A 19,784-nucleotide genomic window follows, 5' to 3' on the forward strand; every position below is an offset into this window, starting at 1 on the left:
ATTTTGGGTCTGGGCAATTTCTAGCCCCTTTAAGGTATTCCAGTGAGTTAGTAGAGCTTAGTCCTTTGCCAATGTCTTCAGCGCACATTGGACTTCTTCTTTCAGTACCATTGGTTCTTGATCATATGCTACCTCTTGAAATGGTTGAACATCGACCATTTCTTTTTAGTAGAGTGACTTTGTGTGTTCCTTCAATTTTATTTTGATTCTTTCTACATCATTCAAGAATTTACCCATAGAATCTGTCAATACTGCAACACGAGGCTTAAACTTTTCTTCAGTCCTTTCAATTTTAGAAATGCTGAGCATGTTCTTCCCTTTTGGTTTTCTAACTCCAGGCCTTTGCACATGTCATTATAATACTCGATTTTGTCTTTTTGAGCTGTCCTTTGACATATTCTGTTCTGCTCATTCACTTCCTCTTTGTTTTTTTTTTTCCTTTTGCTTTAGCTTCTCTATTCTCAAAAGCAAATTTCAGAGTCTCTTCTGACATCCTTTTGGGACTTTTCTTTCTTTTTTGTCTTTTGAATGACCTTTTGCTTTCTGATATTCTTCATGTCATCCTATAATTCTTCTGGTCTTTGGTCATTAATGTTTAGTGAATCAAATCTGTTCTTGAGATGGTTTCTAAATTCATGTGGGATATACTAAAGGTTACGAATCGGGCTGCGAACCGGAAGGTCAGCAGTTCGAAACTACCAGCTGCTCCGCGGGAGAAAGATGAGGCGATCTGCTCCCGTAAAGATTTACAGCCTCGGAAACCCTATTCAGGGTCGCTATGGGTAGAAACCGACTCGACGGCACTTAACAACAACAACAACAATACTAAAGGTCATATTTTGTCTCTCATGAACTTGCTTTAATTTTCTCCAATTTCAGCCTGAACTTGCATACAATCTATTGATGGTCTAGTCCACGGTGTGCCCCTGACCTTGTTTTGGCAGATGACATTGAGCTTTTCCATCTTTTTTTCCCGTGGATATAGTAAATTTGATCCTGTGTATTATATCTGGGTAGGTCCACATATATAGTTGCCTTTTTTGTTGTTTAAAAAAGGTATTTTCAATATTAAGTCCTTGATGTTGCGTGATCTCCAGCATCATTTCTATCACCAAGGTCATATTTTCCAACTATTGATCCTTCCTATTTGTTTCCTACCTTTGTATTCCAATCACCAACAATTATCAATTCATCTTAATTGCATGTTTAATAAAGTTAGACTGAAGAATTTGGTAGAATTAATCAATTTCACCATCACTGCCTTTAGTAGTTTGTGCATAAATTTGAATAATAGTGGTATTAACTGGTCTTACTTGTAGGCAAATGGATCCTATACTATAACAGACAGTATTGTACTTCAAGATAGATCTTGAAATGTTCTTTTTGACAATGAGTGTGAAGCCGTTTCTCTTGAATTTGTCATTCCAGGCATAGTAAATCATATGCTTGTATGATTCAAAATGGCCAATGCCAGTCCATTTTATCTCAGTCTTGTCTTGACTATCAATCTTGATGCATTCCATTTCATATTTGACAAATTGCAGTTTTCCTAGATTCATACTTTATACATTTCATGTTTCAATTATTAATGGCTATTTGTAGTTTTTCTCCTCATTTTGAGTTGTGTCCTATCAGCTAATGAAGTTCCCAAAAGTTTTACTTCACTCGTGTCATCATGGCTACTTTGAGGAGGCAGCTCTTCCCCAACCTGAGACGCTCATCTTCTGGCACTATACTTGCCAATATTCTGATGTTACTCAAAAGGTTTTAGGGCTAAGAATTCAGAAGCCATCAACCTCTCCTTCCTAGTCTGTCTTAGTCTGGAAGCTCCACTGAAACCTGTCCACCACAGTTGACCCTGAAGTTATGTAAAATACTGGTATATAGCTTCCAACACCAGAGCAACTGTGCCAAACTTTCAGACAAGTGATAGACTTGTGAATGTCCTTGGTGAGACTTTTGTATTGCCGCAGTTTTCTTTAACTAGGACTATAGTAGCGCTAGTAGCATAGTGGTTATGTGATAGGCTGCTAACCATGAAATTAGCAGTTCAAATCCACCAGCTGATCCACAGGAGAAAGATGAGGCTTTCTGCAATTCTAAAGACTTACAGCCTCAGAAAACCTATACAGGGTCACTATGAGTCAGAAAATGCTGAATGATCAAGAAAACATAAAAAGAATATGGAAGGAATACACAGATTCACTGTACTAAAAAGAAATGACCGATTTTCAACCATTTCAAGAGGTAGCATATAATCAAGAGACAATGATCCTGAAGGAAGAAATCTAAAGTGCATTGAAGTCACTGGCAAAGAGCAAGGCATCAGGAATTGATGGAATAAAAATTGAAATCTTTCAACAAACTGAGGTAGCACTTGAGGTGCTCACTCATATGACAAGAAATTTGGAAGACAACTACCTGACCAACTGACTGGAAGAGATCCGTATTTGTGCCCATTCCAAAGATAGATGACCTAATGGAATGCGGAAGCCATTGGACAGTATCACTGATATCCCATGTGAGTAAAGTTTTACTAAAGGTAATCCAAAAATGGCTGCAAACATACATTGACAGAGAACTTCCAGAGGTTCAAGCCATATTCAGAAGAAGACATGGAACGAGGCATATCATTGCTGACATCAGATGAATCTTGGCTGAAAGCAGAGAATACTAGAAAATTGTTTACTTCTGCTTTATTGATTATGCAAAGGATTTCAATTGTGTGGATCATGACAAGCTATGGACAACATTGAAAATTATGGGTACTCCAGAATACTTAATTGTGCTCAAGAGGAACCTATACATAGACCAAGAAGCAGTTGTTCAAACAACAAAGGAACACTGCATGGTTTAAAGTTAGGGAAGGTGTGCACCAGGGCTTTATTCTTTTACCATATGTATTCAACCTGTATGCTTAGCAAATAATCTGAGAAGCTGGGTTCTATGAAGAGTTATAGTATTGGAGGAGAGTACTGAAAGTACCATGGGCTGCCAAAAGAACAATTAAATCTGTGTTGGAAGAAGTACAGCCAGAGTACTCCTTGGAAGGCAGGATGGCCAGACTTCATCTTTCATACTTCTAAAATATTATCAGAAGGATCCAGTCACTGGAGAAAGTAAATGCTTGGTAAACTGGAAGGTCAGAGAAAAAGGAGAAGAAGACCCACAGTGACAGCATAAATGGACTCATACTTAGCAACAATTGTGATGTTGGCCCAGGATCAGGCAGTGTTTCATTCTGTTGTGCATAGCATTGCTATGAGTCGGTACCAACTCAATGGCACCTAACAACAATAACAATAACAATAACATGAATCGGAACTGACTTGACAGCACACCACCACCACCACAAGGCAAAGAAAGACCATAGAGTCCCTGGGTTCCTGACATAGTGCCTCTTGTCCCCATGGTGTTACAACTGTTTTTCCTTAGTAATTACAACCTACCTCCAAAACAGTAACTCATTTTATTGCCTGTTATTTCAGCAACGTAAATAATGAAATATTTCCATGGTTCAATCTCAGATTCCAATTTAGCAGAATCCTTAATGTGTTTGCTATTAAAATTTTCTATTGAACTTTTCTCCCATGGTCCATAAGAAGTCCACTAAAAGCCAAGGTGACTGAAGTGAAAGAAAAAAATTATTTTCATAGGAGACTTGTGTAATGGTTAGATGAGTTATTCTTAACTTCACTCCAAGTTTTGAATCCATGCTTTCTAGTTAAGAGAGAACATTAAACATACAGGGTTTTGTAGCCCTCCAGACACCAAAACTATCTTTAACAAGTCAACCCACCAGCTAATCACATACCACATGGGTAGTAGTCACATACTAAGACCAAAGACTTGATTTCCTTTTTGCACTTCCCTCTCCAGATTTAAACACTGGTTTGTCTGAATAACATTTTCACTTCCTCAGTGAACCCTTCCGTGACTCTCTGACTAGGCAGACCACTTATTCATAGTTTCCCAGTGTACATGATTACTTTATCTGATTTATGCCCATCTCCATTTAGACCTCTGCAATAAAGGATATTTTCTACTATTGCACATAACTGTATTCCCTGCCACTGGTATAGTGATTGGGATATATTAGGTATTCATTAAATATTGAATGACAGAAAAAATAATGGAGGAAAAAATGATAAAGCCAATTTTAGACATAATGATTTTGAGTGGTACATCTAGATAGAGATGTTCTAAAAACAAGAAAAATTGAGTTAAAATTGGAGAGAAGGATCTGAGCTAGGGAAACTGAAAACTAAAACATCAAACCCACTGCCTTTGAGTTGATTTTGATGCATAGTTTCCACGTATAGGATTTCCAAGTCTGTAATTCTTTATGATAGCAGAATGTCTCATCTTTTCTCCTGAGGAGTGGCTGGTGGGTTTTTAACTGCTGCCCATGATACTGAGGAGTCATTAAAACAGATAACTTAAAGAAATGAATGGGAATAGTGTTGACTTTATATGCAGATGGTTTGGGATCATTAGTGGTGTGAATTAGAGGGTCACCACGGAGCTCTGGTAGCATAATGGTTACCAATCAGGCTGCTAATCTCACGGTCAGCAGTTTGAAACTACCAGCTGTTCCGCAGGAGAAAGATGAGGCTTTCTATTCCCATAAAGATTTACAGCCTCGGAAATCCTGTGCAGGGTTTCTATGAGTTGGAACTGATTCCACGGCACATAACAACAACAACAACATGAGTCAGAAGAATTGATGCTTTTCAATTATGGTGTTGGAGGAGAATATTGAAAGTGCCATGGGCTGCCAAAAGAGCCAATAGATCCGTTTAGGAAGAAGTGCAGCCAGAGTGCTCCTTGGCAGTCAAGATGGCCAAACTTTGTCTCTCATACTTTGGACATATTGTCAGGAGGGACCAGTCACTGGAGAAGGATATCATCGTTGGTGAGGTGGAGGTTCAGAGTAAAAGAGGAAGATCCCCAATGAGATGGATTGGCCAAATGGCAAAATCAATGGACTCAAGCGTGGCAATACTAGTGAGGTTGGCCCAGGATTGGGCAGTATTTCGTTCTGCTGTGATAAGGTCGCTATGAGTTGATACCGACTCGATGGCACCAAACTACAACTACAACATGAGTCACAATTGACTTAATGAAACTTAACAACAACAATAGTGTGAGCATGAGCAGCTTCAAATCTCTGACTCCCTGTGATGAGTAATATAATGTCAACTTGTTGTTGTTGTTAAGTGCTATCAAGTCAATTTCGACTTACAGCATATAGAGTTTCTGAGAAGCAGCTGATGAGTTTGAACCACTGACCTTGGGATTCAAACTGACCTTGAGGTTGAGTTTTTTTTCCTAAGGTGCCACACCAAGACTCCAATGTCAACTTGACTAAACTATCATTCTCAGTAGTTTGGCAGCCAATATGTAGTTCTACCCATTTTGTGATGTGATGTAAACATCTAGTAAAATGAAAGAGGAGTTTTCTTGGGGGTGTGACCTGCATTCATGATATAAACAAATGTTTTGGAAAAGCTTACGCTCTCAAATCTGCATTTATCTTGTCATCTTCTGACCTCCAGTCAAGGGATGTAAAAAGCCTTCAGTCTATTGCAGGAATAATCCTATAGATTTGGGATCATTTACCAGTTGCCACAACCCCATGAGCCAACAGTCTGCTGCCTGACCTGTGGATTCTGGATTTGTCAGTTCCTGCAGTCAGGAGAGGTCTCCATCCTGCCACCTGACCCATGGATTTAGGATTTTCCAGCATCCCTGATTTTATACCATCACTCGTCTGTCAGTTTGTCAAACAGCAGTGGCTTGTGTGTTGCTGTGATGCTCAAAGCTATGCTTTCAGTATTTTAAATACCAGCAGAGTCACCCATGGTGGACAGGTTTCAGTAGAACTTCCAGACTAAGACAGACTAGGAAGAAGAGACAGTCCATTTCTGAATGGCTAACCACTGAAAACCTTATGAGTAGCAGTGTTAAATTGTCTGATATTATGCTGAAAAATGAGCCCCACAGGTTGGAAGTCATTCAAAATACAACTAGGGATGAGCTGTTTCCTCAAAGTAGAGTTCCATTAGAGAAATCAATGGAGCAAAGCTTTCAGGACCTTCATTTGCTGATGGGGCACAACTCAAATGAGAAACAGCTCAAGCATCCATTAATAATCAGAATATGGAGTATACAAAGCATGAATCTAGGAAATTTTGGAGTCATTAAAAACTATATGGAATATCTAAAAATTAATATCCTAGGTATTTGTGAGCTGAAATGGACTGGTATTGGCAGTCTGAATCAATTATATGGTTTATTATGCTGGAAACTACAAATTCAAGAGGAAAGGCATTATGATAAATAGAGAAAACACTAAAAAGTTGTCAAAGGCTTTATTTTGTGTGGATCCACAATCAATGTTCATGAAAGCAACAGTTAAGAAATCAAAGGATGTATTGCATTAGTCAGATCTGCTGCAAAAGTCCTCTTTCAAGTATTTGAGAGCAAATGTTATCAGTTTGAGTAGTAAGGTGCACCTGATTTAAGTCATGGTATTTTCAGTCACCTCATATGCATGTGAAAGTTGGACAATGAATAAACAAGTCTGTAGAAGAATCAATGAAGTTGAATTATGGTGTTGGAGAAGAATAATGAAGGTACCATGAACTGACAGAAGAACAAACGAATCTATCCTGGAAGAAGTACAGACAGAATGCTCCTGCCAGGATGGCACGAGTTAATCTCTTATATACTTTGGGCATGTTATTAGAAAGGACCACTCTCTGGAGAAGGACATCATGCTTGAGAAAGTCGAGAATCAGTGAAAAAGAGGAAGACCTCCAACAAGATGGATTGCCACAGTGGCGATAACAATGGGCTCAAATATAACAATTGTGAGGATGGTGCATATCTGGGTAGTATTTCCTTATGTGGTGCATAGGGTGTTTATGAGCTGGAACCAACTTAACAGCACCTAACAACAATAACAAAATACTGTTGTGTATTTTGTGTGAGTCATTTCCTTGACATAAATCTTTCTGTATATATTTATAAATATGCTTCACTGGTTTTGCTTCCCTAGAGAACCCGGTCTAAGACAGCTCCTTTACGAACCACACAGAAACAGGACCCAAACCTGGTAAGTTAGAGTATTCTGAAATTTTTTTGTAGGGAAATTTGAGACACATCATTAGCAAAACTTGCAAACGGTGGTCTGTGGATGGTAGAAATCTGCTAGAGAAAGAAAATAATTCAAATATTTTCCACTAATGGAGAGTGATAGGAAAGTGATAAGCTGCAGTTTTCCAAAGGTGAGAAACTTGTGAGACCAGGAAAAACAACGCAGTCCCCTGCAGTTCTGGCTATCACAGTTTTCACTGTATTTGTTTGATTTCTGGAGTTTATTAGACCTTTCTGATACCTGTCAATTATAGATGCTGTTGTTGTTAAGTGCCGTTGAGTCGGTTCCAACCCATAGTGACCCTGTATAGGGTTTCCTAGCAGCGACTGGTGAGCTTGAACCGCCGATCTTTCAGTTCAAATGGCTTTGCAGGCTGGCCCCTTAACTCCCAGTGCCACACCAGGACTGGTAAAATGTGCATAATCATATCTTTCTCTAAGCCTCTTAATTCAGTTGTTGCAGGAATTCAAAGAGAAAGTATATTTGAAAGGATTTTCAAAATACCAAATATCAAACAAGTAAAGATGACATTTGTCATTGTCAAGATCAAGTGACAGCGTTCAAGATCTTGCATTGGAATTCATCCTTTAAAAGTGCATTGTGGTTAAGAACATGGTTTTTGGAGCCAGACTAACCTAAGTATAAATCTGGTTCAGTTATTTCTATTTGCTTGGTCCTGTGTCGGGGGCTTAGCTTTTCTAACTCTTTGTTTTCTCATCTTTAAGGTGGAAAATGCATTCAAACTGTGATGTTGGCAAACAATGTTGAATATATTGTGGACTATCAAAAGAATGAACAAATCATTCTTAGAAGAAATACAAGAGAGGATATCTTACTTTGAATACACTATCAGAAAAGACCAATATCTAGAAAAGAACACTCTGCTTGGTAAAGTAGGAGGTCATTGTAAACAAGGGAACTCCCAGTGAGATGAATTGACACAATAACCTTAAAAATGGATTCAAACATCCCAATAATCATAAAGAAGACAAACAACAGGCTAACATTTTGCTTTATTATACATAGGTCTACATAAGTCAGAATCAATTCAATAGCAATTAACAAGTGGAAATAATAATACCTCTTCATAAAGTTGTTTACAAAGGGGCTTCAAAAACTTCATTGAACATGGAAGTAAAAGATAATGGAATTTTTCCATGAACTTTTTTTACAGGCCCCTATATTTAGATGCCTGTAGAGTGCTTGGGAAAGAGCTCTGGTAGCATAGTGGTTATGAATTGGGCTGCTAACCTCAAGGTCAACAGTTCAAAAGTACCAGTTGTTCCACAGGAGAAAGATGAGGCTTTCTGTTCCCTTAAAGATTTACATCCTCAGAAACCCTGTACAGGGTCGCTGTGAGTCGGAACCAACTCCACAGCATATAGCCACCACCACCAGAGTACTTTGTACATTGCGAGGCATATTGTTGTTGTTAAGTGCTGTCAAGTCGGCTCCAACTCATAGAGACGTTGTATAAGGTTTCCGAGGAGTGGCTGGTGGGTTTGAACTTCCGACTTTGTGATTAGTAATCAAATGCGTATCGTACAGCACCACACCAGGACACCATATTGTTATTGTTGTTAAGTGTCTTCGAGTCAGTTCCAACTCATATCAACACTATATAGGGTTTCCAAGGAGCTGTTGGTGAGTTTGAATAGTCAACCTTGTGGTTAGCAGTCCAGTGCTTATCCTACAGTGGCACACCAGGATTCTAGGTAGTACTTACCTAATAAATGTTACAATATCATTAACATTAAGAATATTCTGGAGCACACTGATTCAATGGAAGAATCATTACATTTATTGAAAATCCTTTGAGCATCTTCTTATCTGGACTAATTCACTCAAGATTCAAAATGTTGAGTAAGCTTACATAGCTACCTGCAACCCAATAGAGAGTACTTATCCTCCCCAAACCAGGCAAACCCACAGCCATCAAGTTGATTCTGACTCCTAGTGATCCTATAGTATAGAACAGTCCTATAGAATTTCCAGGGTTGAATCTTTACAGAAGCTGACTGTCACAACTTTTCCCCCCGTAAAGCAGTTGATGGTTTCAAACTGCAAACCTTTTGTTTAACAGATGAGCGCTTAATCCGTGTCACCAAGTCTCCTTACACTCTCCACTCACTCTTTAAATAAGAACATATACTAAGTATAAGGTTGTGTAGTGGATTACAATCTCGACTACTAACCACAAGGTCAGCAGTTCAAATCTACCAGTTGCTCTGCAGGAGAAAGATGAGGCTTTCTGAGCCTGTAAAGATTTATACCCTAGGAACCAACTCTGGCACACAACCACCAGCACCACCCAGTAAGTATAGCTGCCTTAGGTAAGGGCTCTCTGGGGAAAAGTAAGCCATAACTGAATCAACACAAATAAGAAAATGCAATGTAGAGAGACCCATACTGATCTGGGGAATGCACAGGAAGTACAAAGCTGGTGCCTATTCATGGCCTGACTCTACTCTTGCTGTGTAATATTGAGAAAGTCATTTAAATCACAGTAAATTCATTCACTTATTATGAAATAAGGGAGAGGGGATTATTATTGGTCTCTAAGATCTACCCAGGCTTCCAAGGACCTTCACTTGCTGATGGGGTAAGACTCAAAATGAAAAGAAGCATATATTCATAATTTCAATGCAAATATCCATTCATAATTTGAATGTAGAATGTAAGAAATATGAATATAAGAAAATTGGAAGTCATCAAATATGATATGGAATGCACACAAAAAATTATATCCCAGGCATTAGTGAGCTCAACAAACAATAGCCAATAGAATCTTAATAGTCATATGGTTTTCTATGCTGTGAGTGACAAAGTAAAGATGATTAATGTCATATTCATCATTAAAAATGAACATTACAGTATCTGTCTATAAATACAGTGTTGTGATAGGAATAATATCTGTATGCCTACAAGAAAGACCAGTTAATGTTAACAATGATTTAGAGTCACAGTACCAAAAAGAAATGGTTGATGCTCAGCCATTTCAAGAGGTAGCATATGATAAAGAGCCAATGAATGCTACTGAAGGAAGAAGTCCAAGGTGCACTGAAGACATTGGCAAAGAACGTGGCTCTAGGAATTGATGGAATACAAATTGCAATCTTTCAACAAATTGATGCAGCACTGGAGGCACTCACTCATGTATGCCAAGAAATTTGGAAGACAGCTACCTGGCCAACTGATTGGAAGAGATCCATAATTGAGTCCATTCCAAAGAGAGGTTACCCAAAGGAATGCAGAAATCATTGGACAATATCTTTAGTATTACATGCAAATAAAATTTTTATAAAGATAATTCAAAAACAGCTGCAACTGTACATTGACAAGGAACTGCTGGAAGTTCAAGCCAGATACCAATGAGGACATGAACAAGGGATATCATTGCAAATGTCAAGTGGATCTTGGCTGAATGCAGACTGTTTACCTATGTTTTATTAACTACACAAAGACTTTTGACTGACTATCGTGACAAGCTATAGTCAACATTGTAGATAATGAGTATTCTGGAAAATTTAATTGTGCTGTACATTGACAGTCATTCAGACTGAACAAGAGGACACAGAATGGTTTAAAATCAGGAAAGGTATTCACCAGGGTTGTATTCTTTCACCATATTTATTCAATCTGTGTGCTAAGCAATAATCTGAGAAGCTGGATTATATGAAGAAGAATGTGGCATCAGGATTGGGAGAAGACTCATCTGTGATATGCAGATGATACAAGCTTCCTTGCTGAAAGTGAAAAGTACTTAAAATTCTTACTGATGAAGATCAAAGACCACAACCTTTAGTATGGGTTGTACCTCAATGTAAAGAAAACAAAAATTTTCACCATTGAAGCAATAGATAACATCATAATATATGGAGAAAAGATTGAAGTTGTCAAAGACTTCATTTTGCTTGAATCTACCATCAACACTCATGGAAGCAGCAGTCAATAAATCAAATGATGTATTCATTAGGCAAATTTGCTACACAAGACCTCTTTAAAGTATTCAAGAGTAAAGTTGTCAATTTGAGGTCTAAAGTGCACCTAACCAAAGCCATGGCATTTCCAATAGCATCATGTGCTTGTGAAAATTGGACAATGAAAACTCAAAGGGAACACATGAGCAGGCATGTAGACTTGCTCACAACCACATTGGTCTACTGGTGAGTTGAAGAGAGGGAAAGTCAGCAATGAAGAAATGGGCTGAGTTCAAGCATGGTCCACAAACTCCCATTGACCTGGAGATGAGAGAGAGAAGAGGAAGGGCTGGTTGGTCCAAAGTGTGGTAAGACCTGGGGACACCTGAGCCCATGGACAAGTACATAACCACAGAGGGCTAGAATTGAGAGTGAAGCATCCAGCTGATATGAAGTGAGAGGAAGCACACAAGAAGACCCAAAGTTGCAGATAGGACCCATTCAACCTAGCCTCGATGGCTTGATAATCAGAACTAGACTAGAGAAAGATTTAAAAAAAAAAAAAAGAAGAACAAAACAATTTTTGATAAAGGAAACGAGGGTAAATTGCTACAATTTGATGAACTTGACCTATACTCATAGAGGTAGTAACTCTAAATACCAACAGAGAAGGAAGGAGTCTTCACTTCAAGTGTCAATGGTATCCCCTCTGTACACAAGGTAGATAGGGATGGCCAACTCAGACATTGGCTACCTAAAATGAGGGGGTGATAAAAACATGAAGTGACTGGCTTACAAGGTTTCAAGGGAGAGTTTAGTTTAATAGTGTGTGGGGGAAGAAAGAGTCCTCACTGAATAGTTTTCATCTTGTCTAGAGGTGTCTGGTTAAAGAGATGGGGATAAGATTCTTATGATTCAATAGTGAGTAATTATTATCATGACTAATTGTGACTGTCACAATTGTAAAGGTAGAAGTTTTGTAACAAAAACTGGGGAGTCGTTAATCTTACAACCCAGAAACAAATGACCCTAGGACCATCAAGGGAGAAGAGCACAAGCGGAATGTGAAACCTTATCCAGAGAAGCAGCGATACCAGAGATGGAGACATGGAGAGAGGGAGCAGTTGAGGATTCTAGATTCAGAAGAGAGGGACTAAGAGATGGCAGCCAGGAGGCAGACTTACAGAATGTGGCCTTTGATGGTATAAATTATTATAAATGCCTGAGTGTTTAAAAAAAAAAAAAAAAGCACTAAAGTGAATAGAAAGAAATACTGTTAACTGATGGTACATGGAGGTGATTATAATCATTGTAATGAAACAAGGGTATGATTTGTTGAATGCAAAACTAATGATCTGCCCTGTAAACTTTCACTCAATGCACAATAAAAAGCTTTAAAAAAAAGAAAAACAAAATTGGGCTATGAATAAGATAGATTGTAGAATAATTGATGCATTTGACTTATGGTGTTGGAAAAGAATATTAAAGGAAACATGGACTGCTAAAAGAACAAACAAATCTGTGTTAGGAAAAGTATATCCAGTGGAACTCAAGTCAAGATGGAGGAGTATGCGCGAAAACCTTGCCCCTGGCAAATTGTGGATGACTGTGGCGGGGCCTTTACGATGGGCACCATAGGTGGTGGTATCTTTCAGGCAATCAAAGGTTTTCGGAATTCTCCAGTGAGAGTAAACCACAGACGATGAGGAAGTTTGACAGCTATTAAAACCAGGGGTCCACAGTTGGGAGGCAGCTTTGCAGTTTGAGGTGGTCTGTTTTCCTTGATTGACTGGAGTATGGTTCAAGTCTGAGGGAAAGAAGATCCCTGGAACTCCATCACAAGCGGTGCCTTAACAGGAGCCATACTGGCAGCAAAAAATGAACCAGTGGCCATGGTTGGGTCAGCTGCAATGGGTGGCATTCTTCTAGCTTTAATTGAAGGAGCTGGTATCTTATTGACAAGATTTGCCTCTGCACAGTTTCCCAATGGTCCTCAACTTGCTGAAGATCCCTCCCAGTTGCCTTCAACACAGTTACCATCCTCACCTTTTGGAGACTATCGACAATATCAATAGAACTAGTACCCCAAAATTTAACAGAATGAGCTATAGTTCAAGAATGATTTTGGAAGACCACATTCCAGTCTGTTTTTAAAACCATAGATGGGGCAACTGTGGCCACATAGGCTATCAGAAGACATTTAGCACTTTTTGCTATTTAAAGAAACATGGGGGGAGGCATTAAAATATAATGCATTTATTTATTCACACTTAGATTACTTTTGTGAAGAAAGTAAATATTTGATATTATAAAAAGAAAATATAACAAGTGCTTAAAAGATGAAGGACCAAAGGACAGGTAACCGTGAAGCATGACCATCATCACTTCCTTGGGGATTTCTCTGCCTGGTTTTATGTGTTCTCTTATACAAACAATAAAAAATCCTGGAACTTGCTCTTTCTTTTATGATAAATTGTAGAATTCTACTTTTTATCCTTGAATTTTTCAAAGTACATTTAAGACTGCATGTTTTGTAGTTAGTTTCTCATCCCACTTGAAGTGAATTGTGTAGAGATGAATTCCATGGAGACAGCATTGATCGTCCCACAGTAAAATGCTTTATGGGTAAAAGGATCTGGTAGCATGCTTATCCATTACTTTAAAAGTAAAATCTGCTATGTCTTGGTTTTGAGGACGTTGGCTACAACGGTTTCTTGCCTTTTGGGCTTCTGTGTCTTGATTCCTGATCATCAGAAACCTCACCAGAAACAATTTGCTTCCAGTATTCCCAATTCTGTATGAAAAGAATTGATAAGAGGATACTGTTGGCATTGGAGAATTATGTTGTTTATTGTGTGCTAGAAAATAAAATATATTCTGTTTTTAATGTGAAAAAAAAAAAAAAAAAGTATATCCAGAATGATCCTTAGAGCCAAGATGGCTAATGGCTAGACTTAGTCTTCCATACTTTGGACATATTGTCAGGAGAGACCAGTCCCCATAGAAAGATACCATCCTTGGTAAAGTGGAGGGAGAATAAAAAAAAGGAGAACCCCAATGAGATGGACTAACATAGTAGCAGCAACAATGGGCTGGAAATATCAAGAACAAAACCAGCAGTCTGATTGGCTACTACAAGAACAAACAAGTTGTTCGCTGGTGAGCCATCAAGACAAGCAATCAAGTCCCTTTGGGACAAACACTCCTTCTAGTCTGAAACTCAAAGGGAACACATGAGCAGTCATGTAAGCTTGCTGGCAATCACATTGGTCTACTGGTAAGTGGAAGTGGGGGAAAGGAAGCAATGAAGGTATGAACTGAGTTCTACCATGTTCCATAGACTCCCATCAAACTGGAGATGAGCGAGAGAAGAGGAAGGGCTGGCTGGTTCAAAGTGTGGTGAGACCTAGGGATTACTGAGTCCATGGACAAGGACATAGCCATGGAGGGCTGTTGCTGAGAGTGAAGCGTCCAGCTGGTATGAAGTGAGGAGAGACACATAAGAATGTCCAAACTTGTAGATAGTACCCATTTGACCTAGCCTCGATGGCTTGATGATCTCTATACACAGGGTTGATAGAGACGGACAACTTAGACATTGGCTACCTAAAATGGAGGGGGGGGGGGGGGGAGAGACTATAAAGGCACAAAGCAAATGGCTAACAAATTTTCAAGATGGAGTTTAGTTTTAGAGTGTGTGGGGGAAGGTAGCATCTCACTATATAATTTTCATCTTGTCTAGATGGGTCTGGTGAAAGGAGATGGGGATAAGATTCTTATGATTCAATAGTAACTGTTGTCATATAATTGCAATTGTCACAACTGTAAAGGTAGAAGTGTTGTAACATAAAGTGGGGAGTAGTTAATCTCACATTCCAGGAACAGAGGACTCTAGGACCATCAAGAGAGAAGAGCACAAGCGGAATGTGGGACCCTATCCAGAGAAGCAGCGACACCAGAGATAGAGGCAGAGATGAGGACATGGAGAGATAGTGCAGCTGAAGACTGTACTAGACTCATGGAAAGAGAAAAGCTGTGTGCTGGTGGCCAGGAGGCAGGTTTGCAGAATGTGCCTTTTGTTGTTTAAATTATTATATATTACTGAGTGTTTTGTGTACATCCACCCCTCCTCACCCCCCAAAAAAACCAGAGGGAATAGAAGCAAATATTATCAAATGATGATGCATTGAGGGTATTGTAATCATTGCAATGAAATGAAATATGATAGGATGAGTGTAAAACCAATGTTCTCCCAGGTAAACTATCACTTAATTCACAATAAAAACTTAACACACAAAGAGAATAGTTATACCTTGGATAGTCCTTTCCAGTTCTTCAACTGACTCTTCCCTAGCAAGGTAATACAGTTTACTTTCTAAATACAAGTCAATCTCACAGGTCTAGGCTCAGAAACTCCAGGCACAGAGAGGAACATATAAAAAGCAAAGCCTGTTGAGTGGATTATGACTCATGCGACTGTGTGTTACAGGGTAGAACTGTTGCACAAGGTTTTCTTGGCTGTAGTCTTACCAACTCGACAGCACTTAACAACAACAACAAGTCTTTAGGGAAGAACTTCATTAGGCCTTTCTTCCATGACATCACTAGATGGGTTTGATCCACTAGCCTCTAGGTTACCAGCTGACCATAAACTGCTTGTGCTACCCAAGGACCTAGTCCGAAAACAAGGAGATTAAATACAAGTTTAAGTATTAAGTAGTGAGATTATCACCAGGTTTCTACTCCAGCCCTCTTCCCCTACTCAGCTGTCAAAAATTGGTAGTCAGTCTTACACCTGCTGGGCAGGAGACAAGAGGATTGCTCTGTGGGAAGAGAAATCAGCCCAAGAAAAAAATCTAACGATATTAAGAGTCATTTGTTGTTGTTATGTGCTGTTGATTTGGGTCCAGCTCATAGCTACTTATGCACAATGGAACAAAACACTGCCTGGTCCTGTGTCATCCTCGCAATTGTTACACTTGAGCCCATTGCTGCTGTCACAATGGCAATCCATCTCATTGAGAGTCTCCCTGCTTTGCACTGACCCTGCATTTTACCTAGCATGATATACTTCCTCAGAACATGTCCAAAGAATGAGACATGAAGTCTCGCCATCCTAGCTTCTAAGGAGCATTCTGGTCATACACAGATTTATTTGTTCTCTGGCAAGCCATAGTACTTTCTACATTCTTCTCTAACATCATAATTCAAATACATAAATTCTTCTAAAGTCTTCCTTATTTACTGTTCAACTTTCACATGCATTTGAGGTTCTTGAAAATAACATGGCTTGTACCAGGCATACTTTAGTCCTCAACTTGACATCTTTACTCTTCAACACTTTAAACAGGTCTTGTGCAAAACAGGCACATAAGCTCCCTGATGACTGTTTTGGTCTACATGAGAGTGTACATTAGGGAAAGGCAGTAAAGAAGATATGGGCTGAGTTCAACCACGTACCATAGACTCATTTCAACTTCAAAATGAGAGAGAGAGAGAAGAGGAAAGGCTGGTTGGTCCAAAGTTTGGGGAGATCTGGGGACGCCTGAGCCCATGGACACTGACCTAGCCACAGCGGGCTAGGGCTGAGATTGAAGCATCCAGCTGATATGAAGTTGGGGAAGATGTACAAGAAAGCCCAAACTTCAGATAGTACCCATTTGACCTAGCTTCGATGGCTTGATGACCAGAGCTTAACTAGAGGAAGATAAAGACATTTATTAAAAGAAAAAAGTATAAATTGCTACAATTTTATGAACTTGACCTATATTTATGGATGTAGTAACTCAAAATACCAACCAAGAGGGAAGGAGTCTTCACATCAAGGATCAAACATATCCCCTCTGCATACAGGATTGATAGGGATGGGTAACGTAGACACTGGCTACCTAAAATGGGGGAAGGAGGGGCTATAAAGGCACAAAATGGCTGGCTTATGAAATTTCAAGAGGGAGTTTAGTTTCACAGTGTGTGGGGGAAGGTAGAATCCCCCCTGAATGGTTTTCATCTTGGCTAGGCAGATCTGGTGAAAGGAGATGGGGATATGATTCTTATGAGTCAATAGTGAATAATTGTTATCATGACTAATTGTGATTGTTACAACTGTAAAGGTAGAAGTTTTGTAACATAAAGGGTGATTAGTTAATCCAAGATTCCTGGAACAGAGGACCCTAGGACCATTAAGGGAGAAGAGCACGAGTGGAATGTGGGACCCTATCCATAGAAGCAGGGATACCAGAGATGGAGGCAGAGCTGATGACATGGAAAGATAGAGCAGCTGAGGACTCCAGACTCTTGCAAAGAGAAAGGTTGTGTGCTGGTGGCCAGGAGGCAGGCTTGCAGAGTGTGCCCTTTGGTTGTTTAAATGATTATACATGCCTGAATGTTTTTGTATACATTAAAAAAAAGAAGAAGAAGAAGGAATAGAAGCAAGTACTACTGAATGATGATGCATTGAGGTGATTATAATCATTGCAATGAAGCAAAATACATTAAGATGAGTGCAAATCCAATGTTCTCCCAGGTAAACTATCACTCAATTCACAATAAAAGCTCAAAAAAAAGGAAAAGCTAATATCTATCCTCCAGGAAAAATTCCATTAAAGGAGGCCTGATGTGGCTCTGTAGGATAAGCATTGGACTGCTAACCACAAGGATGGTGGTTCAAACCCACCAGCCACTCCTTGAAAACCCTATGGGTCACTATGAGTTGGATTCGACTTGGTAGCACTTAACAACAAGAAGAATGATGCAATAATCATAAATACTGTGCCTGAAAAACTAAAAAGAATTTTCATTGTATCTAATTATCACTTAAATAGTAATCCCAAGAGGTTGGTAATAAATGTGTGAAGAAATAAAGGAAAGAAGGCAGGAAGCAAAGAAAATACTAGCAGCTAATTTAATGACAATTGATGAACTTAATTGGTAGGAAGAACTTAGAAATGCTCAGGAATTTAGGAGCAAAGAAAGTGAAAGAGAATGTGCCTGTTTGTTCTAATTAGAACTAAGTGAGGGGTGTGAGTTTTGTTTTGTTTTAATAGCTTGTTTGAGCACTGAATTTTTATACTGGTGTCGCACTGTAGAATAAACCTCTGGATCACAAGGTTGGTTTAAACCACAAGGTCAGCAGCAGTTCAATCACTGGCTGCTCCTTGGAAACCCTGTTCAGAGTTGCTATGTATTGGAACCAACTCTATAACATTTAATAACAATAACATTGTTGTGTTGGTGGTGATGGTGAGCTGTGGAATTGGTTCAGACTCATAGCGACCCTGTATAGGGTTTTCAAGGCTTTAAATCTTTATAGGAGCAGAAAGACTCACTTTTCTCTTGCAGAACAGTTGGCGGATTCAAACTGCTGACCTTGCAGTTAGCAGCCCCGTGTGTAACCCATTATGCTACCAGGGCTCCATTGTTACACCATACCTAAAGTAAGATGTCACTTTGAAAGAATGATGTAGGCTATATGCTGGAGACACTGTGGGTTTCTCTGAACAGGTTCTTTTGGCTGGAATGGATGTTGAGCGTGAGTGGAGACAAATATGCATATGGGCATATCAAATCAGAATGCTGAAATCATCTTACTTGAGAAAATTTTCTAAGAAGAAAATAATGAGGGATAAAGGTATGTAATAGGTACTCCAAAGATCTAGAATTCTATCCACAGGAATTTAAAATTCATATGAAACATTTGAGTATTTATGTGGTTCTGGAAATCGAAGCCTTTTTTTTGTTTGTTTTCTTCCTATTTTCTCTAAATTACAGAGCGTGGGCACACTTTCCATCACCTTCTCCACACCCATGAGGAAAAATAACCCATCCAACACAGAAACACCAAATCTGAGATGTTGTGAGAAGTCACTCAATTTAAACCCAGTCCTTTTCTTTGTTGCTTGTTTTAAGAAATGTGCCTCGACACCTCTCCAACTTTACTTTGAATTTGGAATTAGAGTGGGTGGAAGGAATAAAAAATGGTAAAATGTCCTAAAACACCAAGTTTCCATTTATGGTTACGTGACAGAACTGTTTATAGTGTCAGAGTGAAAGTGATTATGACAATTTAGAGAGAATGAAAGAGACGTCCATGGAATGTCTATGGTGCTCTTTGCTTCTTGCCTCAATATTCTTATATATCAATAATGAAGCCCACTCCCAACCACTTATTAATGAAGTAGTATTGGCTATTGCTATTCCTTTTTTGCTTCTGCTGCTGATTTTTTTTAATTCTGATGTGGTGCAGTAGGATAAGCACTGTACTGCTGACTGAAGGGTGTGTGGTTCAAACCAGCTGCTCCTTGGAAACCCTATACAGGGTTAATATGAGTGGGAATTGGTACTTAAAGAAACAGTTGAAGTTTGTAACCATTTCATAATTTGTTTTTATTTTATGTATTAGCTTTTTCAAACATAGAATATAAGTCTATACATTTTTTTCTAGAAGTATTTTGGAGGTTGGTTTTCTCTGGTCAATGACCAAATCCAGAAGACAATTCTCAGTCCTCTTTTTAGTAGTTGACACTGAGTCTAAACATTTCTATATTTGGCTTCTAAATCTCTACCAGTTATTCCAATACTTTGTTCTCTCTCATGTTCTTTCTCTGGGTCTTCCTCCTATGTCTTATTGCAGCTATTTTCATATATTTACTCCTAGATAAATGTTTACTTTATTGCCTGATTGAACTCATTCACTCTTTTTTTTT

At 38.9% G+C, this 19,784-nt stretch overlaps 1 pseudogene; it reads left to right on the forward strand.

Moving 5' to 3' along the window:
- Window positions 1–12,641: 12,641 nt before the first annotated feature.
- LOC102820579 lies at window positions 12,642–13,157 on the forward strand (annotated as a pseudogene).
- Window positions 13,158–19,784: the final 6,627 nt, after the last annotated feature.

Source organism: Chrysochloris asiatica, unplaced genomic scaffold, assembly GCF_000296735.1.
Source record: "Chrysochloris asiatica unplaced genomic scaffold, ChrAsi1.0 scaffold00199, whole genome shotgun sequence".
Classification (NCBI taxonomy): domain Eukaryota; kingdom Metazoa; phylum Chordata; class Mammalia; order Afrosoricida; family Chrysochloridae; genus Chrysochloris; species Chrysochloris asiatica.